The 17,750-nt window shown below is 38.3% G+C and overlaps 1 protein-coding gene across 5 annotated transcripts in view; it reads left to right on the top strand.

The window, feature by feature from the left end:
- The window catches only part of BABAM2 (BRISC and BRCA1 A complex member 2), a 400,305-nt gene that overhangs the window by 91,020 nt on the left and 291,535 nt on the right, over positions 1–17,750 (top strand). The window lies entirely within an intron of this gene.

The following is a 17,750-nucleotide window of genomic DNA, read 5'->3' as shown; positions in this document are numbered from 1 at the left end:
AATGTGTAGCATATTGGTTAAACTATTTTTACTTCAGCTTAAAGAGACATGTTGAAGAGATCTCTTTATTTTAACTTAATATTTCATGCCTGCAATCAATTTTCTAATGTTTACTAACACTTCATCACAGAGCTTGTTAGGGGAGTGTTTCTTGGCTCTTCAAGAGGCCTTTTTTGTATAGAAGTGAAAGTGGCAAATTTGGACTTGTATCCATATTATCTCAGTATTATTATCAGAAGGGTAAAGATCAGATTAAGTGTTCTTTATTAAGCAAGACCAAAAACTTTGTAGTTAAAGTGAAATATTTCTGGGGTTAAAGCAGGGAAAGGAGTTGTGGTACTTGTCAGAGCACATGTGGTTTACATAAAAAATTGTGTGTTTCACATTGCTCGTGGAGAAAAACATGTGCCATTTTGTTTAAAAGGTCTGACCAGACAAAATGTCTCTTTCTTTCCCTTCTCAAGTTCAGTTTTGCCATGATGCCTATACTATAAGAGGGTTTTATTGTTCAAAACTATGTCCTTTGTTTGGTCTTGTTTGTGTCAAAGTTTTGTAATTAAAAATTTTGATGACTTTGAAATCTTGTCCCCCCCCCCTCCCTTTTTAAAAAGGGAAGTGTTAAACAGGAAGTTTTAACCCAAACCTAAAGAATTATCTTAAATTTTGGAACACGGCCGTAAAAATGCGATTGGCAAGAGTAGGCTGGGTTTGTTGCAAAATTTCTAATAATTACACTCAAACTTCTAATTGATTTTCAAAAATGTGTAGTTTAAGCATGGTCCCTTTAGATGCTACGTGTTACACATTGACCCCATATTGAAGCGGAGGGGCTTACCTGGAGTTAAAGAGTCAGAAGTATCTCTACAGACCTCTTCTGTGTTAAATCTGCCCAGTGGAGGGTAACATATGCGAAATGCCAAAGATGTATTACAGGCTAAGTGCTCCAGGAATTTAAAGAAGGTTGTCGGAAAAGGCTTTGTAGTAGAGGTGACACTTGGACTCACTCTCAAAGAATGGAGCCTAAGTAGGGAGTATGGCAGAGAGAATTTCAAACGGGGGGCATGACATAAGCAAATGAAATGTATAATGTATTGTAGCGCTACTGACAGGTTTGCTGAAGTGTAAGTTAATATAAGGAAGGGCTGGAAAAGGTTAGAGAGGGAAGTTGGGACAAGATTGTGGAGAACATTGAATGCTAGGTTAAGAGCCACTGAAGGAAATGATAATAACAGAATCATTCAGTAGCAATGTGGTCAGTATAATGGATCAAGGAAAGGGTAAGGAGCAGAACTGAGGACTGCTGCAAAAATCTGGGGGAGGGCGAAGAAAGGGGCTTTGGGCTAGGATGATACAAGAGGGAATACCATGAAGGAAAGGATAAGAAATATTTACAACTTCTTTTTTGGGAATTGCCTTTAAAATTTGCAAGGCACATCTTCAATATTGAAAAGTATTGTGAGAGTGTAGAATTTAAAACCCAAAAGGACCTCGAGGTTCAGCTTATTCCACTTTTCTGTTTTATTTTTTATGGATTTTGAAATTCTTTTTATTTTAGTATTTTTTGAGAGAGAGAGCGCCTGTGCAAGGGTGAGTGTGCAAGCAGGGGAGGGGCAGAGAGGGAGGGAGAGAGAATCCCAAGCAGACTGCACACCCAGTGCCTAGTGTGAGGTGGGGCTCGATCTCACCACCCTGAGATCATGACCTAAGCCAGAATCCAGAGTCAGATGCTTAACCGACTGAGCCACCCAGGCACCCCACTATTTTTCTATTCTAATACTGAGAAAATGGACCTAGAATTGTATAATTGTGTCAGAGTTGATATTATAACTCTACTCTTCTTATATTTAGTCCCTCAGTGAAGTTTTTGCAGGTGTTTTTGAGAAATTAGCTGAAGAGGAACAGCCAAAAAAAATCAAAGCACTATGTCTAAGAGGACAATTACAAATCCAGGGGAATGCTTTCTTCAGCTATAGTCAATCTGAGGACTCAGGCAGGCTACCCAGTGCTTCTTCCGGTACCAGTGGTTTAGGCAAGTCTAGAAAAGCAACCAAGGGACACCGTCTACCAGCTGGTGAGGTCCACCCAGCCCTAGAGGTACTCTGGATGTTCATTGTCATCTGGCTAAAACACTAGGACAGGATAAATGTCAGCAGACGTCTCCCTGAGCGTAGCGTGCCTCCAAAGGACTTTTCCCTCACCTGTTAACAGGTTATGGTTTAATTCTTCAATTCAGGTCAGCCTTTTTTCCTTCCTTCCTTCCTGCAGTGTGCGGAGCACAGTCACTAATAACCTGATTAGTCCGTATGAAGTTCTGAATGAAGGAGGGATTACATATTTCATCACCTATGGAGCGGAGAACAGAATGTCTAGAGTTTTTGGATTTTCCCCTTGAAGTACTAATTGCAGGAGGGAATGAATAGGTACCCTTAGATTCTGGGAGTGTAGTCCAAAGTAGTCGCTGTGGCAAATATGGAATTTTCCTGAAGTTCCTGGGTTTTATCTTCAAAATTAATAAAAATTATTTTGCATTTGATTCCATAATATGCTTGTGCTCTTTAATAAAAAGTGTATTAAATTACAAATATTTGAGAAAAAAATGTGTCCCACTTTGAGAAATACAGTTTTTGAGAATATTTTATTTATTCAATTTGTTTAAACTGGCTTCTTTCCATGAAAGGATTTGAAGTAAATTAAATAAAGGATGCACATAAAGTCAATAAAAATATGTGAGGTGCTCTAATCCATCAGATGAAGTCACCTCTTTCCACACTCAAGCTCTTCATTCACAGAGATGAGTTTCATTAAGGACTTTGAGATCCTCAGATGAATGCAAACTACTAGATAGAGATACCAGATCCAGATAAATACTAGATAGACACCAGAGACAAGTATCTCATGGACACCAGAGTCATAAAATCATGGAGTTATAAATGTAGTTGTCCAGTGGTTCCCACTTCTGGCTATCCATTAGAATAATTCAGGAAGCCTGTTAAAAATACAGATTCCTGGATCCCACTGGAATAGCGAATTACACCTGTTAGGGAGCTGAAGAGTCATTAAATTCTCTGGGCCATTTCTATGTATTAGTTTGTGAACTGCTATTGGGAATCACTCATTGAACCCATCTTTTGTAGTAACATCTCCAACAGAAGGGCATTTGTCTTTGCTTGACATTGTTTCCAGTGAGGTATCATTTTCCGTTTTGGGGACAGCTCCATTTCTTTTCTTTTCTTTTTTTTTTTTTAATTACTAGCTTTATTGAGACATAGTTTATGTGCCATGCAATCCGCCCATTTAAAGTGTATAATTCAGTGGTTTTTAGTATATTGACAGAGTTGTGTAACCATTGCCAGAGTTGAATTTACATTTTTAAAAACTGAAGTATAATTGCCATTTTAACATTATTTGCTTTCAAGGGTACAACATAATGCTTTGATATTTGTATTTATTGTGAAGTGATCACCCCAGTGTCTAGTTAACATCTGTTATTATCAAAGTCAAATTTAAACATTAGCAGTCACTTCCCTATCCTCCCCACTCCTACCTGTATCCACTCTAAGCAATAACTATTCTGCATTCTGTCTCTGTGGATTTGCCTGTTCTGGACAGTTCCTTTAAATGGAATCGTACAATATGTGATCCTTTGTGACTGACCAGTTTCATCAGCATACAGTTTTCAACGTGTCATGTATCACTACTTCATTATTTATTGCTAAATAATATTACATTGTGTGCATATACCACGTTTTATGTATCCATCATCAGTTGATAAACATTTGGGTTGTTTTTATGTTTTGGCTATTATAAGGACTGTTTTAATTGTTCTTGGATATATCCCTAGGAGTAGAATTGCTGTGTCAAATGGGGACTATGTTTAGCTTCTTGAGAAACTCCCAGGCTGCTTTCCAAAGTGGCTATACCATTTTACATGCCCACCAGCAGTATATAAGTGTTCCAGTTTCTCCACACCCAAATAACCAAAATTTGTTATTATCTGTGTTTTTGATTATAGCCTGTGAAGTGGTATCTCATTGTGGTTGTGGTTTGTGTTTTGCTGATGGCTAATGGCATTTTGCATCTTTTCATGTCCTTATTGGCCATTTTTATAACTTCTTTGGAGAAGTGTCTGTTCAAGTCCTTTGCCCATTTTTTAAATTGAGTTATTTGCCTTCTGTTGTTGAGGTGTAAGAGTTCATCGTATATTCTGGATATAAGGTATATGACTTGTCACAATTTTCTTCCATTCTGTGGATTGTCTTTTAACTTTCTAGGTAGCATTGTTTGAAGGACAAAAAATATTTAAGTCTAACTTCTCTACATTTTATTTTGTTGTGTGTGCTTTCGATTTCACATCTAAGAAACCATTGCCTAGTCCAAGGTTATGAAATCTTACCATTATCTTTTCCTTAAAAACTTCTGGAATTTTTTTTGCTGACATTTAGGTATTTGATCCATTTGGGGTTAATTTTTGTGTATTGTGTGAGATAGGGGCCCTATTTCATTGTTTTATAAGTGGAGATCCAGATGTCTAAATATGATTTATTGGAAAAAAACTGTTTTTTCCTGTTGAGTTCTTTTGGCATTCTTGCTGAAACTCAGTTGACTATAAATGTGAGGGTATATTTCTGAACTTGCCTTTCTATTGATTTGATCTGTGTTTTAACCTTATACAGTACCACACTGTCTTGACTGCTGTGACTTTGTAATAAGTTTTGAAGTGTGAAATATGAGTTTTCCAACTTTGTTCTTCTTTTCCAAGAATCCTTTGACTGTTGTGGGTCCCTTGCATTTCCTAGGATCAGCTTGTCAGTTTCTTCTGAGAGTCCAGCTGGGATTTTGATAGGAATTGCATTGAATCTAGATCCAGCTAGAGAATTGCTATTCACCGCTTTCATTCATAACTCTCTTCCCCCATTTATCTGAATGGCTTGCTTCCCTCCTATTTTCAAATGTCATTATATCGGAGAGGCCTTTCCTGGTGTCCTTATACAAAGTAGTAGTAACACCCTCCCCATTAGGCTGTCATTTTTATTTTATTTTATTTTTTAAAAAAATTTTTTTAACGTTTATTTATTTTTGAGACAGAGAGATACAGAGCGTGAACAGGGGAGGGGCAGAGAGAGAGGGAGACACAGAATCTGAAACAGGCTCCAGGCTCTGAGCTGTTAGCACAGAGCCCGACGCGGGGCTCGAGCTCACAGACCGTGAGATCATGACCTGAGCTGAAGTCGGACGCTTAACCGACCGAGCCACCCAGGCGCCCCTATGCTGTCATTTTTAAATCATGCTTTGTTTTCTTCTTTGCACTTAACTACTATTTGATAAATTTTTGGTTGCTTATTTGTTTGGTACCTCTGTCCCAGGGTGACCAATGGCCCTGGTGTGCCTGAGGCTGATGGCTTTTCTGGAATGTAGTGCCTTCAGTGCTGAAACTGGGTAGTCCCGGGCAAATTGGGATAGAGGGTTCCCCTTGTTTCTTCACTGGAATGGAAGCCTCATGGAGAGAATGAATTCATTTTCTTCACTGCCGTGTCCTAGTATCTAGAAAAGTGTCTGGTGTGTGGAGGTGCACAATATATGTTTGTTAGATGAACAGGTTTCCCCTAAGTTTGTGTATTTCTTAAGGGACTTGTTGGTTTCCAAGACTCGAAAAGATGTTTTAGATGCAAATTTCAAAATAGAAGAAGAGATTCAGTTTTAGAGAAACTGGGAGATAAAAATCAGTTAGCAGAATCTCTGAGGCAGTGATTTTCAGCCTCAGTTTTGCAATGCCCTGTGGTATGTTTGGCTACCCAGAGGGCATTGTGAAATTCTTTCCCCAAAAGTAATAATGATAATTCCCTTTAATTTAAAATAAAATTGCACCAAGGAGGAAGGGTGGTTCAGAAGTTTAAATGAGAAGGACATGTTGCAATTATAGCAAAAGTGGAAGCCACTGATATCTGACTTCCTAGTTTGAAGAAGGTAAGAGCGGTCTTGGGTTTGGGACAAGCACCTTCACGGTAGGGAATCTAATGTTACTCATTCCTTCACTGATTTTTCTGCTCATATGGAATGTAAGTATAGAAAGAAGGATTGTGCTCACACCTTGTCACTGCTCCCCTGCTCGCTCTTCACTGTGCCTTCCGAAGGACATCTTTTGAATGTGTCCTTGCAAAACAGTGCCCGTCCCGTGTGTACATGAAATGTATGTGAAGAATGCGCTTTGCTGAGATGGACTGCATGGCCCATGGCTGCAAAATGCCATCCAGGTGTGTGGTGCTCCTATTCCGAGACACTTCCCTGTGCCATGGCCTACAGCACATTTTAAAACCGCAATCTCTTTCATTTTTCAAATATTTACTGCCTCATTTGAGACCCTTAAAAGACTCCTCTTTAGCCCTAAAGCTGGACATAATGCTCAAGACAGAGAAGTGAATGAAACTGCAGCCTGAGGCGATACGTGCAGGGATGGGGGTGTGTGCCCATGATGCCATGGGGATAATTGGAGGAGTGCTCTACCAGCTCCGAGCACAGGAAGTGTTGAGACTAAGGAACAGATTCTTTGATCATTTATAAAAGATGCACATTTTTATATAACTTATAGAAGAATGATGTATCTACAGGAGAGTGTGCAAGTCACAAGTGTCTTACATGGAGAATTTCCAAAAAATAAACATACCATGTAACCAGCACTTAGATCAGGATCGGTTTGATGCGGGGCTCAAATTCATGAACTATGAGATCGTGACCTGAGCCGAAGTCAGGAGTCGGATGCTTAACCGACTGAGCCACCCGGGCGCCCCATTACCCCACATTTATTTGTGAGCTTCACCCCTGTAGTTTGTTATTGTTGTTTGCTCATTCCATTGCATGAGCGCAGAGCAGTTTATTTATTCATTCTAGTATTGATCGACATTTGGATTCTTTTTAGGATTTCGCTGTTGTGAATAGTGCTATCATGAATATCCTTGTGCCTGTCTCAGTGAATATGTGTGTGCATTTCTGAGGGGTATATACGGAAGGGCTATCTTGCTGGGCCATGTGGTGTAGAGGGTTAAGGAGAGGATTAATAAACACGCGTGCACACGCACATGTTTAATTTTGAAGGTATGTGTTATAACTAGGCTTTAAAAGCCCAGTTGTAGGAAAACAGAACATCTTGAAAGTACAAACAAGGTACCCTTAAAAGGAAACTTGACCAGTTTATCATTCGGAGTTTAGTCAGGAGCAGAAACCATACCAGTAACTCAAATAGGGAAAATTGAGTAACGAGAATTATTAGCTACTTAACGGAGTAGAAGAACACTCTAAAGAATGCAAAGCACAGCGGTTGTAGAAAGCAGCTACTCCGTGGCTGAGAGAGAATACCCAAGAGGGAACAAACTTGGAAGGCTCCTTCCCTGGGTCTCCGTTCCCTGCCCCGGGCTGACATTCTGTCCTCCTTGTTGGAGAGGGTGTGACTGCAGCCCACTGGATTATGGAGATTTGCACTTGGGGGTGCCGCAGACCAGAACTGGTGTGGCCTACTGGGTGCTGGTGGGCCAGGGTGGCGAGTGGAAATGGGCTGGGTGCCGGTTAAACAGGCTGGAGGGTGGCACTACTGGGTCTCCTGCATGCCTCTGGCAGTGGCACCATAGGGGCAACTATGAAAAGTACCTCAGAACCGGGATTAGAAGCTCCTCCCTCTGTTATGCCTTGTGCTGTCCCTCCATCACTTTCTACTGACAAGCTAAACATTGCACCAGCTGGCAAAGAAAAAGTGTTTGCGGGGTCCAGTCCCAGTTTCATAAACAGGACAAAAGAGTAGATTGGGAAGAGGAGCGGCAGTAAATGAATAGCACAACTAGACAATGCCAAACGTCTCTTCCAGTGTATTGTTTTCTGTTGTGTCTACTCTACTGTTAAGTCCACTTAATGAGTTCTTATTTTTAGTAATATGTTTTTCAATTCCGCAATGCTTTGGTGAATTTATCTTTTTATCTATAGTTTTGCCATTTTATTGCACATGCTAATCCTATTATTTTCCAGTCCTGTGAGCCAGTTGTAATATCTGGGCTATCCTAGGGTCTATTTATTTTGCCTGCTTTTTTCTTTAGTTATCAGTCACGTGGTTCTGTATTTGCCGTCTTTCGTAGTTTTGAGTGAATGTCAGACATTCCTGTTTAAAAAAAAAAAAAAAGCAACCATAGAGGCTTCAGATGATGTGATCATCTTATAGAGAGAGGGTTCATTGTCCCCTCTCCTAGGCAGAGAGTGTTGATTGATCACCTGAAGCTATATAGGACTCTGCTGGGTTGAGGCTGGTTTATGTCTTTGGTAAGGGTCGTCTACCTGTGGTTCACTATGATTTCTGAGGTAGAGTTCTTCAGGGCTTTTTTGTGAAAGTCTGGAGTGGTCAGTGTTCTAAGACACTTCTAAGATCCTTGGCTTATGAAATATTTTCAAGTAGAATTCCACATCATTTACCAAATACTCAAATACCTAGCATGGATCTTTGCCCCAATAGATTTGAAATTCTAAATTTTCGATTATAAGACTGTTGATAGCTCGGCTCTACTTTTCAGACGTACTTGCTTAATTTTAGCTTCTTGCCCATGGGCGGCCACAGAATTCATCAAATATCTTGAGGGTAACTGGCTACATGTTTGATGTCTCTAAAGGCTCTGCCAAAAGTTCTAAATGATTTTTCTGAGTCCAGCAGCAGCTTTGTGACTGTGCAAAGCCTGGATTCTCAGCCTCCCTCTTGTGCCTGGAATTTGCAAATGTCCCCAGGGTAAAAGCAGAAGTCAGTTGTTTTGCATTTTTGAGAACATATAATTTTACCCTTTACTTTCATGGCAAAAACACACAAAACTTTAGTGGACCATAAAATACTACTCGCTTTGTTGGCAAGAATACAGAATTAATACAAAGTATTAATTAAAAATATTTGACGTTAATAAAAATGTTAAGTAACATTAATTAGTAAAATGTTTGAAAACAGTGTACTTCTTCCTTTTTTATGAAAACCTAGACTTTAAGTTCCAGTAGGTTTTTCTAAGGTAGAAATAAGGGTGAATGTTATTTAGAGGTGGCATCTCGTGCTCTCTCGAGTTGAATGCAGCTTGGATTCAAAGGATGCATTTATGTATGATCCAAGTGAATACGAGAGAATTACTAGAAATTTTGATGCAGAATTGGTTTATGTGCTGATGAGTTAAAAACTCAATTTGTGGGGCGCCTGGGTGGCGCAGTCGGTTAAGCGTCCGACTTCAGCCAGGTCACGATCTCGCGGTCCGTGAGTTCGAGCCCCGCGTCGGGCTCTGGGCGATGGCTCAGAGCCTGGAGCCTGTTTCCAATTCTGTGTCTCCCTCTCTCTCTGCCCCTCCCCCGTTCATGCTCTCTCTCTGTCCCAAAAATAAATAAACGTTGAAAAAAAAATTAAAAAAAAAAAACAAAACAACTCAATTTGTACTTCTACCCAATATCACTGTTTTTACTTATCAGCCATGGAAACATTTTATGAGGTAGGAGGGATGTCAGTGTTATTCTTTGTAAAATGTACCTCCTAAGGGGAGATGGTGGAAGGCTTTGGTTTAAAAACGTTGATTTGTGATTTCATCTATTTTTCCAAAGGCATTGCTGTTACAACTAACTGTAGATTAAGGAGTGGAGTATTAACATATACACATGTCTATATACACGTATAATTTTGAAGGCGTGTGTTATAAACAGGGCTTTAAAAGCACAGTTGTAGAAAAACAGAGCATCTTGAAAAGTACAAACAAGGGACATTTAAGATATTCACTCTCATAAGACAAATGAAAAAAAAAAAGGCAAACCAAGTTATTTTTTGAAATCCAACGGCAAATATAACATTTAGCAGATGTTACCAGTTTTGATTTACTCGATCGAATTTGCAAAAATGCTTTTGGGAAAATGAGGTACTGAGTTGCATGTGACGCATTTCAGCTTAAGAATTTGCTCTCCCAGAGCAAGAGGAGTTTGTTCATGATCAGTGTTTGGAGATTGCTCATTGTCGTTGGTTGGTTGATTTCCTTTGTTATCATCTCTTTATCACCTTCTACCCTCTCCAGCATTGTCCTCTGAGAGTTGGGTTTTAAAGTTATGATAACATATTTTTATTATTATTAACATATAAAATATAGGCAAGTGCCAAGAAAACAAGTCTATAATTGTGCACAGAGACGAGTGTTAATGTATAATGAAGTTAATGTGTTTTTCTGCATCTGTGTCACCTGTACGTATGTCCTCCACAGTTGTCAGTGATTTTTACTTTATATATTATCGTAAGCATGTCTCTGATGACATTACAGATTGGTCTGAAACATCTTTTAAAATTGGCTTCTATTCTTTTGACCTGTTCTGATGGTTAGTACTTACCCAGGCAAATAAAAGGTGTATCGGAAACCAGTCCTTTTTCTTTAAATTTCTCATAAAAAACGCTGACTGCCGCGTAAGGCTGTTAACTAAGTGAAATGATAATTTGTGAATTCTTAGTAACTAATAGTAGTTTATGGTTAATAACTTAACTAAAATCAGTCTTAATTCATCGTTTTAAGTCTTATGGCTATGAACAGGGATTCTGCCCATGTTTCTCTTAAGAAAATAAGAGCGGAACGAAAGTTTTAGTGAAACTGCATCAGAATTGTTTCTGGCTAGCATACACACAACATTGAGTTGGAGATGAAGAACTCTGCCTTTCAAGAGGACCTTGGCTTGTTTGGAGAAACAGGACTTAAACTTAAAAAGAGAAATATTGTAGCAAATGGTAGTATACTGTCATGGCACCGTAATACTATCTCTGGAGCACTACTATTTTGTCCAGTAATTGTGTGTTTCCATTTTTGTCTTTTCTACCATTCCCTGAGCACCTTGAAGCAGAGACCGTATCTTATTCATCTTTAATTTATAACACTTACGTGTGGTAAAGGGACTTAGTAAGTACACACCAATACATATATTTTTTTAAATGCATCGATATGCTAAGTACCACATTAATGGCACCGGAGTTCTGATGGTGTAGTGATTGTGGAGTCTGTGGTGATCTGAGGCTTCATGGAGGTAGGAGGGTTTTACCTGGGTCTTCAAGCAGGGGATAGGATTTAGAAAATGAACAGAGGGGATGGTGCTGTGGGCAGGGGGACAGAGCTTCCAGAGAAGCATCACGAACCAAGGATAACATATTGGAAGCACTGAGCAGCAAACCGGTTTTATTGGGGGAGAGTTTGCATGGGCAAATATTAGAAAATACAGTTACAGAGGTAGATTGAGGTGAAATTGTAAGGGGTTTGGAATACAAAGCTAAAGATTATTCATTACTAGCATAGCCTCTGATTTTAAGGAACTACTGCACACTTATTAGGTTTTGTTTTCCTTTTTAGAAAAAGACATTGAAGCTTTTGTGAGATGTTCATGATCTAGGTAATTTTTTTCCCCCTGTGGTATTGAGGATTACAGAAATTTTTGATATCTTTACTTTGTAGCCACCTGCTGTTAAGTGCACTTCTGGAAATTGTTATGAACTTCATGTACGCGCATTAGTTTTTCAGAGGAGTCAAGTTTTTATTATATATTTAAAAAAATTTTTTTTTCAACGTTTATTTATTTTTGGGACAGAGAGAGACAGAGCATGAATGGGGGAGGGGCAGAGAGAGAGGGAGACACAGAATCGGAAACAGGCTCCAGGCTCTGAGCCATCAGCCCAGAGCCCGACGCGGGGCTCGAACTCACGGACCGCGAGATCGTGACCTGGCTGAAGTCGGACGCTTAACCGACTGCGCCACCCAGGCGCCCCATTTATTATATATTTTTAAAGAAAAATGTGCGGTTAACTGTTGATTATATTCCTTCGGAATCTTGAAATTGATTATTTCACATTCTCCACTTGTTTCAGAGGCTGGTCTTCCAATTTGCTTGATTTGTGTGCTTTTGGTATACAGGGCCTGATGAGTGAATAAACCCTAACAAACTTTTAATTTTAGAACTTTTAGAATTTTAAGGTTTAGATTTACGGAATTATTGCAAAGATAGTGCATTGTTTCTGCATGCCCCACGTTCAGTTTCCCCTGGTGTTATTAACATCTTACATTACTGTGATTCATATGTGAACATTAATGAACCAATATTGATACAGTATTATTAACTAAAGCCCTTACTTTATTCAGATTCTCTTAGTTTTTTGTTTTGTTTTGTTTTTTTTTTTTTTTTAAATAATGTTCTTTTTCTGTTCAGGATCCCGTCCAAGATACCACATTATGTTAGTCTTGCATAATCTTCATGTCTGTTTAGGTTGTGGCAGTTTCTCAGACTTCCCTTGTTTTTGATGACCTTGACAGTTTGGATGAGTACTGGTCAGCTCTGTTGATTACGGGATGGATTATGCTGGCCAAGGCACCTAGTACCTATGCCTATATTTATTGATAAAACTGTTAATATTATTCCCAGTGTCACAAGGCTGTTGTGGGAGTAAGGAAAGTAATATTTGAGTGGAAAAATAGAAATAAAATTGTGGGTGTGGAAACCAAAATGACCAAGGGCAACATAATAATGATAAGTACAGAGAGCTTGGCAAATATTTGTATTTTCAAAGAAGTCCCCTTGTTTCCCTATATAATTGGAAGCAGCTTATTCTGCTTTTTGAGCTTACATTTAAACTCATGTAAATGTGAGGTTTTGTACTTTATTTGAAAGTCTCTAGGTTTGGGATTATTTTGCTGTACTTGGGTTATCTGTGGGGATGGGAACATTTTAAAAAGGAGAAGAGCCTCATAAATTTGAACCTGGTTCTAATGTATGCTTTCTCCAACATTTTAAAAAAGCTAAAAAAAAAAACAACAAAAAAAAAAACCTCTTAGCCATTTAAAAACATTTTTCGGAGAAATTATCTGCATCCGGCTGAGAATTTTATGCCAAACTGCAGCCCCCACACAGGCTTTGGAGAGCCAAGATATTTAAACCTGCAAAGTGCCAGCTCAACCCTTACGCTGGTCTGATGTAATCAGTTAACCATAGAGTGGTTTGTAGCCTTGAACTGACAATGACTCAGTAGACCTTGTATACATTAAAAAATGTTTTTAAGTTATTGGGATTATGAAAATACCATAGAAGCACAATATTATTATAAGCAAAACATTCAACACATTTATAATGTAGTTTCTTGACTGTATTTCAAGAACATTTATGAAGAAGCCATATTGAAAAGTAAAAAGTCTGGATTATTGTAGATTTTTTAAAAGAAAGGAAGCAAATTACTTATAGTATCTAAAATTGTCTACCAGAGATCATCACTCATTTGAAATCAAAGGGGTCCTTTAGGAGATTTGAAAAAATTCATCGGTAAGGACTAATATAACAATTGTGTATCATTTGTATGTTCAAAGGACATTTTAAAAGGATTTATTTATTTTATTGATTTGGAGGTACTTGGAAGGTTACCATGGACTTTAGCTCAGTAAGCCCCTGTAGGAAGTATTTTAAAAATGCAAAATTTGTCCCAAGGAAGTTTGATTTTAATTTAAAAACTAATATATTAAAAGTGTAAGTTAATCATTTGTTTTACTTTCAACCCTACCTCAGTACTGCTCCTGAGCCCAAATTCACTAAATCCACTCATATTAAGTTAAAAGCATTTTAGAGTCAGGAAAAGATGAAATAACTATTTTAGACATTTGGGTTTGTGTGTTTGTATTGATACATGAATAGAACTGAACAGAAATGATTTCGAGATATTAGCTGTAGATTTATGTTGAAAATGTATCTTTTCTGGGGCGCCTGCGTGGCTCAGTCGGTTGGGCGTCTGACTTTGCCTCAGGTCATGATCTCATGGTCCGTGAGTTCGAGCCCCACGTCGGGCTGTGTGCTGACAGCTCAGAGCCTGGAGCCTGCTTTGGATTCTGTGTCTCCCTCTCTCTCTGTTCCTCCCCTGCTCATGTTCTGTCTCTCTCTGTCTCAAAAATAAATAAAAACATTAAAAAAATTTTAAAAAACTGTGCCTTTTCTAGCTTAAAGTGAATAAATTGACACCCTTAATATATTTTGAATGAGAAAATCTATTAATAGTAATTTGCAAACTTTGAAGACTAAAAATAAATCCATTAACATGACTTTAACTTCCTGAAGAGAGCCTAGGCACCATTTCTTTTGTTAGTACTTTTTAGACCTTTTTATTTATAATCATTAAAGTTGTAATGTAAATGTGCTGTTTTACAGCATGTCCTGTGAGAATTTTGTTTTCTAAGAAAATAATGCAATAGAAGATGTTTATAAAATCTAAGGTAGGGGCACCTGGGTGGCCCAGTCAGTTAAGCATCTGACTCTTGATTTCAGCTTAGGTCATGATCTCACGATTGTGAGATCGACTCCCACATTGGGCTCCATGCTGAGCATAGAGCCTGCTTGAGTCTCTCTCTCTCTCTCTCTCTCTCTCTCTCTCTCTCTCTCTCTCTCCCTCCCCCCTCCATCTCTCTCCCTCTCTCCCTCTCCCCTCCCCTTTCCCCTCCCCCTCTCCCCCACCCTCTTTCTCTCTCCCACTCCCTCTCCCTTCCTCTGCTCCTCCCCATGTGCGCTCTCTTTCCACAAAAAAAAAAAAAAAAGAAAGAAATTAAGGAAAAGGATTAATGAAAAGTTTGAAAATTGAGAAACCTTAGTCGATTAAAAAATTAAGATCAGTTTAATGATAGAGCTTTTTAAAATGCTTAACATCAATTTATGACTGTAAATTTGTAACTAGCCATTTTTAGACACAAAAACATAATTCTTAGATAGTTTTTAGAAATCAGAGCGAAACAATATTCTTTGTAACCATAGAATTGATTCATTTTTAAAGACTTTGTATTATGGAGAATTTCAAACATATGTAAAAGTAAACAGTATTGTATAATGAGTCTTCATGGCTCTGTCACTTAGCTTCAAGAATTGTCAACTCATATTCTGTCTTGTTTCATCTGTATCTACATTCACTTATCTCTTACCATATTATTTTGAAGCAAATCCCATACATTATGTCATTTCATCTGTAAATACTTTTGTATTTACTCAAAAAGATAAGGAATCTTTGGGGTGCCTGCATGGCTCAGTCAGTTGAACGTCCGACTTTGGCTCAGGTCATGATCTCATGGTTCGTGAGTTCGAGCCCTGAGTCGGGCTCTGGGCTGACAGCTCAGAGCCTGGAGCCTGCTTCAGATTCTGTGTCTCCCTCTCTCTCTGTCTCTCCCCTCCTTGCACTCTTGTCTCTGTCTCTCTCAAAAATAAATAAACATTAAAAAAATTAATAAAAAGATAAGGAATCATTATTTATTTATTATAGTTATTATCTTATTATCATTAACATACAGTGTTTTATTAGTTTCAGGTTAGTTAACATACAGTGTAATATTAGTTTCAGGTGTACAATGTAGTGATTCAACACTTTCATACATCACCCGGTGCTCATCACAACAAGTGCACTCCTGAATCCCCATCACCAAATTTAACCTGTCCCCCACCCACCTCATCTCTGGTAGCCATCAGTTTGTGGTTAGACTCTATAATTAAGAGTCTGTTTCTTGGTTTGTTTCCCTTTCTCTTTTTTTTTTCTCGCCCTTTGCTTGTTTGTTCTGTTTCTTAAATTCCACATATGAGTGAAATCATACAGTACTCGTGTTTCTCTGACTGACTGATCTCGCTTAGCATAATACTCTCTAGGTCTATCCATGTCGTTGCAAATAGCAAGATTTCGTTCTTTTTTATGGCTGAATAATATTCCGTCGTGTGTGTGTATACGTACACACACAGACACACATATGTATACACCACATCTTCTTTATCCGTGCATTCATTCGTTGATGGACACTTGGGCTGCTTTCATAATTGTATTTTCATAAATAATACTGCTATAAACATAGGGGTGCAGCTATCCCTTTGAATTAGTGTTTCTGTATCATTTGGGTAAATACTCACTAGTGTGATTGCTGCATCATAAGGTAACTCTATTTTTAACTCCCTGAGGAACTTCTGCACGGTCTGCCACAGTGGCTGCGCCAGTTTGCATTCCCACCGGCAGTGCACGAGTGTTTGTTTTTCTCCACATCCTCGCCCACACCTGTTGTGTCTAGTGTTTTTAATTTCAGCCATTCTGACAGGTGTGAGGTGATAAGAAGTCTTTTAAGAGACATAGCCAAAATACTGTTATCTTGCCTAAAAACATTGCCAGGAATTCCCTAGCATCACCAATAACCAGTGTTCAAATTTCAAATTGTTTGAGCCAAAATCTACACGCTGTGATTAATTGTTAGGTCTTTTAGCTGCTAAGTTTCTTGTAGCTGATAAGTTTTCTCCATCTTCATTTTCTCCCATGTGCAGTTTGTGGTTGAAGAAGTAGGGCCATTGTCTTTTGAAATTACCACTGGATTTTGTTGATTGTATGCCTATGGCATAGTTTAACATGTTCCTTTGTTCCTCTGAATTTCCTATAAATTGGTAGGTAGATACATGTCTCAGATTTCATGTACCTTTAACCATTTGGTCATAGTCACAAACCAAAAATAAGCCCCACCCCTCAAAAAAATAAGAGGTTCTTAATTTTGTAACAGCCGTCATAGGGACTGTGTGCTCTATTTTATACATGAGATATATAAAGGCATTTTAGTTTTTACTTAGGTAATTGTATATAATGCATGACTAAAGATTAAGATTGGTAATGACACAGGATATAGCAAAATGAGACAAATATCGTGTATAGTAATTTGAAGAGAACTGTCAGAAACAACAGAAGGATTATAAAGATGCATTATCCTAGAGTTATTGAAAGACAGATAACCCTGTTCACTTAATCCCCTACTGATACCATTTTTTTAAAAAGGCAGCATTATAATACATTCTCATAATAATGACCTTGATGCATCAGGAAAGGTGAATTATATTTAATGTGGCTTAGTTTTTTGTTTTTTGTTTTTTTTTTCAACGTTTATTTATTTTTGGGACAGAGAGAGACAGAGCATGAACGGGGGAGGGGCAGAGAGAGAGGGAGACACAGAATCGGAAACAGGCTCCAGGCTCTGAGCCATCAGCCCAGAGCCCGACGCGGGGCTCGAACTCACGGACCGCGAGATCGTGACCTGGCTGAAGTCGGCCGCTTAACCGACTGCGCCACCCAGGCGCCCCAAATGTGGCTTAGTTTTAAAGAATAACAACAATTAGAGAGTCAACAGTTTGGCACTTCAAGGATTGAAGAATTACAGATCATAGTTGTAAAATGTGATGTGGTTAATCTGTAATCCCTGTTAATAGTATGTAATATGTGCACTTTAAATATAGGAGCCATATGTTAAAAATCACAGAAATTCTACTTTATCAAGAATAACTGGGAAATAAGGTATACTGATTAATCAAATATTTAGACTCTAAAAGTTTACTGGATAAGCCATATATGGGTCACCAATTCTTTTAAAATAATTGAATTTTGATAAAATACCCTTTACTCTAAAAGTAGAACATAATGTGATCTTTCTTTAATGATTCAGAAAATTTTAAGGGACTATTTATCACATCAGCATTATTATTATTAACCTTGATTATCATTATGTTGTAGCTGCATAGTAGAATTGATTAATGCAGATTTACAAAGTAATTAATGTTAGTTACCAGAGAATTATTACTGGATCAAGGAAGTCTGAATGGGCTTTGTGACTGTGGTATTCACAGAGCATCAAATAGAGAGATGTATAGGAATCGGTATGCATGGATATGTATGTGTGACTGCATGTGTGGGTACGTCCAACTGTGTGCAC

Source organism: Leopardus geoffroyi, chromosome A3 (assembly GCF_018350155.1).
Source record: "Leopardus geoffroyi isolate Oge1 chromosome A3, O.geoffroyi_Oge1_pat1.0, whole genome shotgun sequence".
In the NCBI taxonomy this organism is placed as follows: domain Eukaryota; kingdom Metazoa; phylum Chordata; class Mammalia; order Carnivora; family Felidae; genus Leopardus; species Leopardus geoffroyi.
The sequence above is the reverse complement of the archived record's forward strand: the minus strand, read 5'-3'. Positions and strand labels throughout refer to the sequence as shown.